The sequence below is a fragment of the Nerophis lumbriciformis genome, linkage group LG37 (assembly GCF_033978685.3).
Source record: "Nerophis lumbriciformis linkage group LG37, RoL_Nlum_v2.1, whole genome shotgun sequence".
In the NCBI taxonomy this organism is placed as follows: Eukaryota; Metazoa; Chordata; class Actinopteri; order Syngnathiformes; family Syngnathidae; genus Nerophis; species Nerophis lumbriciformis.
The window spans coordinates 4,797,501-4,810,000 of NC_084584.2; the positions used below are offsets into that span (position 1 = coordinate 4,797,501).

The window sequence follows — 12,500 nt, forward strand, 5'->3', positions numbered from 1 at the left end:
ACACTCAGGATGATTACATTTGGTTTTATCTTATTAGAAAAGAGCAGAGAGGAGGCTGTGGATAATGCCATATGTTGTGAATGTATACTTTCATTCAACTACAGCTTCATTTGGGTGTGTGTGTGTGTGTGTGTGTGTGTGTGTGTGTGTGTGTGTGTGTGTGTGTGTGTGTGTGTGTGTGTGTGTGTGTGTGTGTGTGTGTGTGTGTGTGTGTACTGCGGTACGCCGCTTTTCTGCAGCGTGACCTTGACCTTGATTGCCCGGTCGCCATGGCAACATGCCATGGCGAAGCTGCGACACCAGCGTGTTTGTGTGCCAGCGTGCGCGAGCAATCAAAGAGATATAAATATGATGTGAATACAGAGTGAGCGAATGGAGAAAGAGTTGAGCCCTTAGGCCACGCCCCCTGCTTTCTGATTGGCTACAAAAACCTTTACAAGGACCAGGAGTCTGCATCTTCTTTTGTTATTCTTCTGCCAAAGCTTCTTTGCAGGTGTGTTGCACCTGAGTGCCTCAGGGGGGCGACACTGAGCAGGCCGCAACATCATTTTAGGTAGCCCGCCACTTAATTTTTATGTGGCCCGCCACTTCATGTTAGGTAGTCTGCCAGATCAAATTATGTGGCCGGCCGTATCATTTTAGGTAGTTCGCCATTTCCTTTTTGGATAGCCCTCCGTGTCATTTTGGTCAGCCCACCACATCATTTTATGTGGCCCACCACTTCTTTTAAATGTGGCCCCCTGCATCATTTTATGTAGCCCGCCACTTCATTTTATGTGGCCTGTCACTTCATTTAGGGCGACCCGCCGCATCATTTTTTTGTGGCCCGCCACTTATTTTAAAGGTGGCCCACCGCTTTATTTTCGGTAGCCTGTCACTTCATTTTACGTGGCCCGCCACTTCATTTTAGATGGCCCATCACTTCATTTAGAGCGGCCCCCCGCATCATTTTAGGTGACCTAACAATTCTTTTAGGTAGCCTGCCACTTCATTTTAGGTAGCCTGTCATTTCATTTAGGGCCCGCCGCATCATTTTATGTGGCCCGCCACTTCTTTTAAATGTGGCCCGCCACTTCTTTTAAATGTGGCCTGCCGCATCATCTTAGGTCGCCCGCCCGCCACTTCATTTTAGTTGGCCCGCCACTTCATTTTAGGTAGTCTGCCAAATCAATTTAGGTAGCCTGCCACATCATTTTGGTCAGCCTGCCGCATCATTTTATGTGGCCCGCCGTATCATTTTATGTGACCCGCCACATCATTTTAGGTAGCCCGCCACTTCATTTTGGTCAGCCCGCCTCATCATTTTAGGTGGCCCACCACTTCTTTTAAATGTGACCCGCCAACTCATTTTAGGTAGCCCGCCACTTCATTTTGGTCAGCCCGCTGCATCATTTTATGTGGCCCACCACTTCTTTTAAATGTGACCCGCCAACTCATTTTAGGTAGCCCGCCACTTCATTTTGGTCAGCCCGCCGCTTCATTTTAGATGGCCTACCGCTTCTTTTAAATGTGGCCCGCCGATTCTTTTTATGTGGCCCGCCACGTCATTTTAGGTAGTCTGCCAAATCAATTTATGTGGCCTGCGGCATCATTTTAGGTAGCCCGCCACTTCATTTTACATGGCCCGCCGTATCATTTTAAGTGGCCCGTCGCATCATTTAAGGTAGCCCGCCGCATCATTTTAGGTAGCCTGTCACTTCATTTTGGTCAGCCTGCCGCATCATTTTAGGTGACCCACCATTTCTTTTAAAGGTGGCCTGACAATTCTTTTAAATGTGGTCCGCCGCATCATTTTAGGTCGCCCGCCCGCCACTTCATTTTATGTGGCCCGTCACTTAATTTTAGGTAGTCTGCCAATTCATTTTATGTGACCCGCCAATTCATTTTATGTGGCCTGCCGTATCATTTTATGTGGCCCGCCACATCATTTTAGGTAGCCCGCCACTTCATTTTGGTCAGCCCGCCGCATCATTTTAGGTGGCCCACCACTTCTTTTAAATGTGACCCACCACATCTTTTAAATGTAGCCCGCCAACTCATTTTAGGTAGCCCGCCGCATCATTTTAGGTAGCCCGCCACTTCATTTTGGTCAGCCCGCTGCATCATTTTATGTGGCCCACCACTTCTTTTAAATGTGACCCGCCAACTCATTTTAGGTAGCCCGCCGCCTCAATTTATGTGGCCCGCCGCATCATTTTAGGTAGCCCCGCCACTTCATTTTGGTCAGCCCGCCGCTTCATTTTAGGTGGCCTACCGCTTCTTTTAAATGTGGCCCGCCGCTTCTTTTTATGTGGCCCGCCACTTCATTTTAGGTACTCTGCCAAATCAATTTAGGTGGCCTGCCACATCATTTTAAATGGCCCGCCGTATCATTTTAGGTGGCCCGCCGCATCATTTTAGGTAGCCCGCCACTTCATTTTGGTCAACCTGCCGCATCATTTTATATGGCCCGCCGCTTCATTTTATATGGCCCGCCGCTTCGTTTTATGCGGCCTGCCACATCATTTTATGTGACCCGCCACATCATTTTATGTGGCCCGCCACTTAATTTTGGTAAGCCCGCCGCTTCATTTTAGGTGGCCTGCCGCTTCTTTTTATGTGGCCCGCCACTTCATTTTAGGTACTCTGCCAAATCAATTTAGGTGGCCTGCCACTTCATTTTAAATGGCCCGCCGTATCATTTTAGGTGGCCCGCCGCATCATTTTAGGTAGCCCGCCGCATCATTTTAGGTAGCCCGCCACTTCATTTTGGTCAGCCTGCCGCATCATTTTATATGGCCTGCCACATCATTTTATGTGGCCCGCCACATCATTTTATGTGGCCCGCCACTTAATTTTGGTAAGCCCGCTGCCTCATTTCAGGTAGCCCGCCACTTCATTTTACGTGGCCCGACACTTCATTTTAGGTGGCCCGTCACTTCATTTAGGGCGACCCACCGCTTCATTTTATGTGGCCCATGATTTCTTTTAAAGGTTGCCCGTCGCATGATTTTAGGTAGCCTGCCTCTTCATTTTAGGTGGCCCGTCACTTCATTTAGGGCGGCCCGCTGCTTCATTTTAAGTGGCCCGCCACTTCTTTTAAAGGTGGCGTGCCACCTTTGTGATTATGTGATGATGCAACATGATGTTCCAAGCATTTTTGGGGGGTAATCAAAAATCCATCCACCTGGACTAACGACTTCGATGATGAAAAGAGTGGCCTGGTGTAACGAGGCCATGACAGGTGTCTGTAGTCCCTGTTACATGCCGCCATTATTGGGCGTGGCCCTCCAAGTGTGACACCTCAGCCATTGAGCAGCAGTCTGGTCCAAGTGGAGCAGGTCACTGGGTTTTGTTGCTCCTGGAGAGTTCTGGAGTGGTCCTGACCCACTTTCCTGGAGGAGCGTTTGTTTTTGCGGAAAGAGCGGAGCAGTGAGACTCTCCTGACCCGCTCCCAAAAGACGACAAAGACCTGGCGTGCTTGGTGTCGGTCACGCTGTAGATACAAGTCAATATGTCAGCAGCCATGCTAAGTGGCGCGCCAACATGGCGGCCATCTTGGTGGGGGCAACTTTAATGCCACATAAATTAATGCCTTGAAAAGAAGTCAGAACTTGCTTATTTCTCACTTGATTTTCATGCCGTTTACTTTTTTATATTTTAGTCAAACTTAAGTCGACTTTGATGCACGTTTTGTCTTTTAAACTAATTCATGTTTTGTCCTTTTCTTGAGTGCAAAATAACACAGTTAACATCATTGATAACACATTTGCATATCTTCTAGGAGGACAGCAAAAAAATGGATTCACATTCATCTCCATTTGGAATCGAATCATCATTTTCAAAAATCAATCCCAAAAAAAAAAATGTTTAGTACAAATCCATTTTAAAAAATATGTTTCTGGGCCATCTCTATGCAGGGACTTAGCTGCATCATTTAAATTGGCCAGCCGCATCATTTAATGTGGCCCGCCACATCATTTAAACTCGCCAGCTGCATCATTTAATGTGGCCTGCCACATCATTTAAACTTGCACGTCGCATCAATTAATGTGGCCCGCAGAATCATTGACTGACTGATCGTCACGTCAGTTAAAACGGCCCGGCGCTTCATTTAATCTGGTCAGCCGCATAATTTAATCTGGCCAGCCGCATAATTTAACGTGGCCAGCCGCGTAATTTAAAGTGGCCCGCCGCATTAGTTAAACAAGACCGTCACGTCATTTAAAGTAGCCCATTACATCATTTAAACTGGACCGTCACATCAGTTAAAGTGGCCCGCCACTTCGTTTAAACTGGATCGTCACATCATTTAAGGTGGCCCGCCACTTCATTTAAACTGGATCGTCACATCATTTAAGGTTGCCCACCACGTCCTTTAAACTGGACCGTCACATCAGTTAAGGTGACCCGCCGAATTAGTTAAACAGGACCGTCACGTCATTTAAGGTAACCCACTACATCATTGAAAGTGGCCCGCTGGACTAGTTAAACAAGACCGTCACGTCATTTAAAGTAGCCCATTACATCATTTAAACTGGACCGTCACATCAGTTAAGGTGGCCCGCCACTTCATTTAAACTTGCACGTCGCATCAATTAATGTGGCCCGCAGAATCATTGACTGACTGACCGTCACGTCAGTTAAAACGGCCCGGCGCTTCATTTAATCTGGTCAGCCGCATAATTTAATCTGGCCAGCCGCATAATTTAATGTGGCCAGCCGCATAATTTAAAGTGGCCCGCCGCATTAGTTAAACAAGACCGTCACGTCATTTAAAGTAGCCTGTTAAATCATTTAAACTGGACCGTCACATCAGTTAAAGTGGCCCGCCACTTCATTTAAACTGGACCGTCACATCAGTTAATGTGGCCCGCCACTTCATTTAAACTAGACCGTCACATCATTTAAGGTGGCCCACCACGTCATTTAAACTGTACCGTCACATCATTTAATGTGGCCCACCACGTCCTTTAAACTGGACCGTCACATCAGTTAAGGTGACCCGCCGAATTAGTTAAACAGGACCGTCACGTCATTTAAGGTAGCCCGCTACATCATTTAAGGTGGCCCGCAGAATCATTTAAACTGGACCGTCACATCAGTTAACGTGGCCCGCCGCTTAATTTAATCTGGTCAGCCACATCATTTAATCTGGCCAGCCGCATAATTTAATGTGGCCAGCCGCATTAGTTAAACAGGACCGTCACATCATTTAAGGTAGCCCACTACATCATTGAAAGTGGCCCGCCGCATTAGTTAAACAAGACCGTCACGTCATTTAAAGTAGCCTGTTAAATCATTTAAACTGGACCGTCACATCAGTTAAGGTGGCCCGCCACTTCATTTAAACTGGACCTTCACATCATTTAAGGTGGCCCACCACGTCATTTAAACTGGACCGTCACGTCAGTTAAGGTGGCCTGCCGCATCATTTAATCTGGCCAGCCGCATAATTTATGGGGCCCGCCGCATTAGTTAAACAGGACCGTCACGTCATTTAAGGTAGCCCGCTACATCATTTAAAGTGGCCCGCAGAATCATTTAAAGTGGACCGTCACGTCAGTTAAGGTGGCCCGCCGCATCATTTAATCTGGTCAGCCACATCATTTAATCTGGCAAACCGCATAATTTAAAGTGGCCAGCCGCATAATTAAAGTGGCCCGCCGCATTAGTTAAACAGGACCGTCACATCATTTAAGGTAGCCCACTACATCATTGAAAGTGGCCCGCCGCATTAGTTAAACAAGACCGTCACGTCATTTAAAGTAGCCCGCTACATCATTTAAAGTGGCCCGCAGAATCATTTAAAGTGGACCGTCACGTCAGTTAAGGTGGCCCGCCGCATCATTTAATCTGGTCAGCCACATCATTTAATCTGGCAAACCGCATAATTTAAAGTGGCCAGCCGCATAATTAAAGTGGCCCGCCGCATTAGTTAAACAGGACCGTCACATCATTTAAGGTAGCCCACTACATCATTGAAAGTGGCCCGCCGCATTAGTTAAACAGGACCGTCACATCATTTAAGGTAGCCCACTACATCATTGAAAGTGGCCCGCCGCATTAGTTAAACAAGACCGTCACGTCATTTAAAGTAGCCTGTTAAATCATTTAAACTAGACCGTCACATCAGTTAATGTGGCCCGCCACTTCATTTAAACTGAACCGTCACATCATTTAAGGTGGCCCGCCGCGTCATTTAATCTGGCCAGCCGCTTAATTTATGGGGCCCGCCGAATTAGTTAAACAGGACCGTCACGTCATTTAAGGTAGCCCGCTACATCATTTAAAGTGACCCACAGAATCATTTAAACTGGACCGTCACGTCAGTTAAGGTGGCCCGCCGCTTAATTTAATCTGGTCAGCCGCGTCATTTAATCTGGCCAGCCGCATAATTTAAAGTGGCCCGCCGCATTAGTTAAACAGGACCGTCACATCATTTAAGGTAACCCACTACATCATTGAAAGTGGCCCGCTGCACTAGTTAAACAAGACCGTCACGTCATTTAAAGTAGCCCATTACATCATTTAAACTGAACCGTCACATCAGTTAATGTGGCCCGCCACTTCATTTAAACTGGATCGTCACATCATTTAAGGTGGCCCACCACGTCCTTTAAACTGGACCGTCACATCAGTTAAGGTGACCCGCCGCATTAGTTAAACAGGACCGTCACGTCATTTAAGGTAGCCCGCTACATCATTTAAAGTGGACCGCAGAATCATTTAATCTGGACCGTCACGTCAGTTAAGGTGGCCCGCCGCTTAATTTAATCTGGTCAGCCGCATCATTTAATCTGGCCAGCCGCATAATTTAATGTGGCCAGCCGCGTAATTTAAAGTGGCCCGCCGCATTAGTTAAACAGGACCGTCACGTCATTTAAGGTAGCCCACTACATCATTGAAAGTGGCCCGCCGCATTAGTTAAACAAGACCGTCACGTCATTTAAAGTAGCCTGTTAAATCATTTAAACTGGACCGTCACATCAGTTAAGGTGGCCCGCCACTTCATTTAAACTGGACCTTCACATCATTTAAGGTGGCCCACCACGTCATTTAAACTGGACCGTCACGTCAGTTAAGGTGGCCCGCCGCATCATTTAATCTGGCCAGCCGCGTAATTTATGGGGCCCGCCGCATTAGTTAAACAGGACCGTCACGTCATTTAAGGTAGCCCGCTACATCATTTAAAGTGGCCCGCAGAATCATTTAAACTGGACCGTCACGTCAGTTAAGGTGGCCCGCCGCATCATTTAATCTGGTCAGCCACATCATTTAATCTGGCAAACCGCATAATTTAATGTGGCCAGCCGCATAATTTAAAGTGGCCCGCCGCATTAGTTAAACAGGACCGTCACATCATTTAAGGTAGCCCACTACATCATTGAAAGTGGCCCGCCGCATTAGTTAAACAAGACCGTCACGTCATTTAAAGTAGCCTGTTAAATCATTTAAACTGGACCGTCACATCAGTTAAGGTGGCCCGCCACGTCATTTAAACTGGATCGTCACATCATTTAAAGTGGCCCACCACGTCATTTAAACTGGACCGTCACATCTGTTAAGGTGACCCGCCGAATTAGTTAAACAGGACCGTCACGTCATTTAAGGTAGCCCGCTACATCATTTAAAGTGGCCCGCAGAATCATTTAAAGTGGACCGTCACATCAGTTAAGGTGGCCCGCCGCTTAATTTAAACTGGTCAGCCGCATCATTTAATCTGGCCAGCCGCATAATTTAATGTGGCCAGCCGCATTAGTTAAACAGGACCGTCACATCATTTAAGGTAGCCCACTACATCATTGAAAGTGGCCCGCCGCATTAGTTAAACAAGACCGTCACGTCATTTAAAGTAGCCTGTTAAATCATTTAAACTGGACCGTCACATCAGTTAAGGTGGCCCGCCACGTCATTTAAACTGGATCGTCACATCATTTAAAGTGGCCCACCACGTCATTTAAACTGGACCGTCACATCTGTTAAGGTGACCCGCCGAATTAGTTAAACAGGACCGTCACGTCATTTAAGGTAGCCCGCTACATCATTTAAAGTGGCCCGCAGAATCATTTAAAGTGGACCGTCACATCAGTTAAGGTGGCCCGCCGCTTAATTTAAACTGGTCAGCCGCATCATTTAATCTGGCCAGCCGCATAATTTAATGTGGCCAGCCGCATTAGTTAAACAGGACCGTCACGTCATTTCAGGTAGCCCACTACATCATTGAAAGTGGCCCGCCGCATTAGTTAAACAAGACCGTCACGTCATTTAAAGTAGCCAGCTACATCATTTAAACTGGACCGTCACATCATTTAAGGTGGCCCACCATGTCATTTAAACTGGACCGTCACGTCAGTTAAGGTGGCCTGCCGCATCATTTAATCTGGCCAGCCGCATAATTTAATGTGGCCCGCCGCATTAGTTAAACATGACCGTCACGTCATTTAACGTAGCCCGCTACATCATTTAAAGTGGCCCGCCGCGTCATTTAAACTGGACTGTCACGTCAGTTAAGGTGACCCATCACATCATTTAAACCGGACTGTCACATTAGTTAATGTGGCCCGCTGCATCATTTAATCTGGTCCGCTGCATAATTTAAACTAATTATTTAATTAATTTCATTTAATGTGGCCTGCCGCATCATTTAAACTCGCCAGCTGTGTCAATAAAATTGGCCCGCCACTTCATTTAAACTTGCCCGCCGCATCATTTAAACTGCATTGTCACGTCATTTAGGGGGGCCTTCCACATCATTTAATGTGGTCCACTGCATCATTTAAACAGGCCGCATCATTTGTTGTGGCCCGCCGCGTCATTTAAACTCGCCAGCCGCATCTTTTAAAGTTGCCCGCAGCATCATTTAAACCGGACCGTCACGTCATTTGATGTGGCTCGCTGAATAACTTATACTCGCCAGCCGCATCATTTAATGTGGCCCATCGCATAATTTAATCTGGTCCGCTGCATCTTTTAAACTAACCAGCCGCATCATTTAAAGTGGACCGCCACATCATTTAAACTTGCCCGCGGCATCATTTAAACTAGATTGTCACGTCATTTAATGTGGCCCGCCACGTCATTTAATCTGGTCCGCTGCATCATTTAAACTGGCCAGTCGCATCATTTGATGTGGCCCGCCGCATCATTTAAACCTGCCAGCTGCGTCATTTAATGTTGCCCGCCGCATCTTTTAAACCGGACCGTCACGTCATTTAAGGTGGCCTGCGCCCGTTGCATCATTTATACTAGCCAGCCGAATCATTTAAGGTGGCCCGCCACATCATTTAAACCCGCCAGCTGCGTCATTTAACGTGGCCCGTCGCATCATTTAACATGGTCTGCTGCATCTTTTAAACTAACCAGCCGCATCATTTAATGTGGCCCGCCACATCATTTAAACCCGACCGTCGCATCATTTGATGTGGCCCGCTGCATCATTTATACTAGCCAGCTGCTTCATTTAATGTGGCCTGCCGCATCTTTTAAACTAACCAGCCGCACCATTTAAAGTGGACCGCCACATCATTTAAACTTGCCCGCTGCATCATTTAAACTACATTGTCACATCATTTAAAGTGGCCCGCCACGTCATTTAATCTGGTCCGCTGCATCATTTAAACTGCCCAGTCGCATCATTTGATGTGGCCCACCGCATCATTTAAACCTGCCAGCTGCGTCATTTAATGTTGCCCGCCGCATCTTTTAAACCGAACCGTCACGTCATTTAAAGTGGCCTGCGCCCGTCGCATCATTTATACTAGCCAGCCGAATCATTTAAGGTGGCCCGCCACATCATTTAAACCCGCCAGCTGCGTCATTTAATGTGGCCCGTCGCATCATTTAACATGGTCTGCTGCATTTTTTAAACTAACCAGCCGCCTCATTTAATGTGGCCCGCCGCATCATTTAAACTTGCCTGCTGCATCATTTAAACTGGACCGTCACGTCATTTAAGGTAGCCTACCACGACATTTAAAGTGGCTAGCCTCGTCATTTAAACCCGCCAGGTACGTCATTTAATGTGGCCCGCCACATCATTTAATCTGGTCCGCTGCATCATTTAAACCGGACCGTCACGTCATTTGAGGTACCCGCTGAATAATTTATACTAGCCAGCCGCATCATTTAAGGTGGCCCGCCACATAATTTAATCCCGCCAGCTGCGTCATTTAATGTGGCCCATCACATAATTTAATCTGGTCCGCTGCATCTTTTAAACTAACCAGCCGCATCATTTAATATGCACCGCATCATTAAAAACGGCCCGACACATAATTTAAACTTGCCCGCTGTATCATTTAAACTGGATTGTCACGTCATTTAAGGTTGCCCGCCACATCATTTAATCTGGTCCGCTGCATCATTTAAACAGGCCGCATCATTTGATGTGATCCCCATCATTTAATGTGGCCCGCCGCATCATTTAAACTCGCCAGCTGCGTCATTTAAAGTTGCCCGCCGCATCATTTAAACCGGACCGTCGCGTCCCTTAAAGTGGCCTGCCGCATCATTTGATGTGGCCCGCTGCAGCATTTATACTAGCCAGCCGAATCATTTAAGGTGGCCCGCCACATCATTTAAACCCGCCAGCTGCGTCATTTAATGTGGCCCGCCGCATCATTTAAACTTGCCCGCTGCATCATTTAAACTGGACCGTCACGTCATTTAAGGTAGCCTGCCACGACATTTAAAGTGGCCAGCCGCATCATTTAAACCCGCCAGCTACGTCATTTAATGTGGCCCGCCACATCATTTAATCCGGTCCGCTGCATCATTTAAACTGGGCAGTCGCGTCATTTGAAGTGGCCCGTCGCGTCATTTAAACTCGCCAGCTGCGTCATTTAATGTTGCCCGCCGCATCATTTAAACTGGACCGTCACGTCATTTAAAGTGGCCCGCCACATGTTTTGAAAAAATGTCCATTATAATTACTATACGAAATAATACCTTGCCAGAATCGGTTTGAATTGAGAATCTGAATCACCCCAGGAATCGGATGGACTCAGTGAGTGGCCAAAGAGTCACATATTCTTACCAGTGACGCAGCAGGGAGGGGCTGGGACTACGTCTGTGGTCAGATTCCCTATGAAAGGCTTTGTCATTCATTAATGGACATTTTACATGGAGTGAGTCGGAATGTAGGTCAAGGTGATTCCCATCTGCTGCCTTTTTTCCACGTCTGGACTCTTCATCTCGTTGCATAAGAAGGGGCGGCGTGGGGGGGGGGGGGGGTTTGCAAGGTATCCACACGCGAGTGATGCTGAAAAATGCAAGCAGGCATGAAGAGGAGGATGATGAAGAGGTGGCGGTGGTGACCTGCAGACATGCAAATGAATCACAAGGGGGCGGGGCCTGACTAGGATTGATCATGTGATCCAGTGAACCGGCTCACCTCCAGTGTGCAGGGACAAAAGGTATGCAGGACTGGTGCAGGGACAAAAGGTATGCAGGACTGGATTGCCCCCAGTATGTCCGCCTGAAAGACGACACCCTGCGACAGGACGTCTGATGGCCTGGTGTCCAGCGGCGCTCCTGCCAATGAGGGCAGTCACGTGACCAAACGTCCTGATGACCATATATGGCGTAAGTTATCTTTACACAGTCTCAGCCCACTTTGACCCTCAAAATAACAGCAGTATCGTTCTTCCATTTCAAGTCTTTTTTTTTTTTTTTTTTTTTACAGTATAAGTTAGTTTTCTTTTTCACCGCCATTAATATCAAGATGCGATGTTTTATTCCATACGATATCACATCATGTCTGTATCGCTCTCCAGTATTCCAGTATCATATGACTGGTCACCTTCTGGCTACACAAACATGTTGAAGTCAAACAGTTGGGGGAACAATTACGTTAAAACATGATTTATTGTTAATATTTAGTCAAAGATGTAATTCATTCACATTGACCTTTTTTTTTTGTTCAAAACTTTGTTTTGTTTTGCAAGTGTAGAGTGTTTAACTTATAGAAGGTTAGTTGTTATTTTTCTATAAAGCGCCAAATACAATTTTTTTTTTTTTTTTACAATAATTGTGTATATAGGGTAATATATATATATATATATATATATATATATATATATATATATATATATATGTATATATGTATATATATATATAATGTATATCTATATATGTATGTATATATATATATATGTATATCTATATATAATGTATGTATGTATGTATTTATATATATATATATATAAATACATACATACATTATATATATAAATACATATATATATATACACATACATTATATATATATATATATATATATATATACATACATTATATATACAGTTTTTTCTTGACCTGATGTGGGATCTGAGCCGAGGATGTCGTTGTGGCTTGTGCAGCCCTTTGAGACACTCGTGATTTAGGGCTATATAAGTAAACATTGATTGATTGATTGATGTATGTGAGATATATAGACTTATATTATTATATGTATATGGGAAATATATATATATATATATATCCATCCATTTTCCATCCATTTTCTACCGCTTATTCCC

At 45.8% G+C, this 12,500-nt stretch overlaps 1 protein-coding gene across 2 annotated transcripts in view; it reads left to right on the top strand.

Annotated features, from left to right (window-relative positions):
- Nucleotides 1–12,500, top strand: part of stard13a (StAR related lipid transfer domain containing 13a) — a 140,881-nt gene that overhangs the window by 32,934 nt on the left and 95,447 nt on the right. Inside the window, exon 1 of one of the 2 annotated variants that reach the window (XM_072912616.1) lies at nt 11,432–11,565. The exons of the other annotated variant lie outside the window; for it this stretch is intronic. The gene's annotated coding sequence lies outside the window, so the exon portion shown is untranslated. Of the gene's footprint in view, nt 1–11,431; nt 11,566–12,500 lie in introns of those variants that run through there. 2 annotated transcript variants of the gene reach the window in all.